The 771-nt window shown below is 41.8% G+C and overlaps 1 pseudogene; it reads left to right on the plus strand.

Moving 5' to 3' along the window:
- Nucleotides 1–315: 315 nt before the first annotated feature.
- On the plus strand, nucleotides 316–434 carry LOC134332977 (5S ribosomal RNA; annotated as a pseudogene).
- The last annotated feature ends 337 nt before the right edge of the window (nucleotides 435–771 follow it).

The raw sequence follows: 771 nt of genomic DNA on the forward strand, positions 1-771 counted from the left end.
GCTAAATGCCATAAATGTTCATGTAAATTGTACACGTACAAGCTTTTAAAGTACGTCTGTGGGAATGTGTGTCCATTCAGCTTTCAATCAGCATTCCATCCAAATTCAGAACTGTACAGACCACTGGAGTTTTTTATGTCACATGTTAAATCATCTCCTTTTGGACGTTGGTTTGTGCACAGGGGCATGCTGGAACAGAAAAAAATCTTTCCAAAATGGTTACCAAAAAGTTGAAAGCATTGTATTTAATTGATTTTATACATCTGTTAGCAATGAGTGTATCTGAAACACCAGAACTTAATAATTAGACGGAATGCCCACGGTCACACCACCCTTAGAACGCCTGATCTCGTCCAGTCTCAGAAGCTAAGCAGTGTTGGGCTCAGTCAGTACCTAGATAGGAGACCGCCTGGGAATACTGACTGCTGTAAGCTTTTTAGGGACAGAGGTAGCCTAGTGGGTAGAGCTTTGGGCTATCAATCAGAAAATTGTCGGTTTAAATCCAGGCTCTGCTATTTAGCCAATGTTGAGTCCTTAAACAAGACCCTTAACCCTGTCTGCCCAAGGGCATCATACATTGGCTGACCCTGTGCTCTGACCCTCATTGTACTGTACACCTGTATTTGTATATATGACAAATAAAGGCATTCTTCTTTACCTCTGTCCGCCACCACTAACCAGAGACATTTACCACTGATGCATCTGTAGAGTATTTTAGATCTGCAGTTCATCCACATCCAGCTGGAGAGTAAAGAAGATACAGGTAAATAC

This window comes from Trichomycterus rosablanca, chromosome 18, assembly GCF_030014385.1.
Source record: "Trichomycterus rosablanca isolate fTriRos1 chromosome 18, fTriRos1.hap1, whole genome shotgun sequence".
Classification (NCBI taxonomy): domain Eukaryota; kingdom Metazoa; phylum Chordata; class Actinopteri; order Siluriformes; family Trichomycteridae; genus Trichomycterus; species Trichomycterus rosablanca.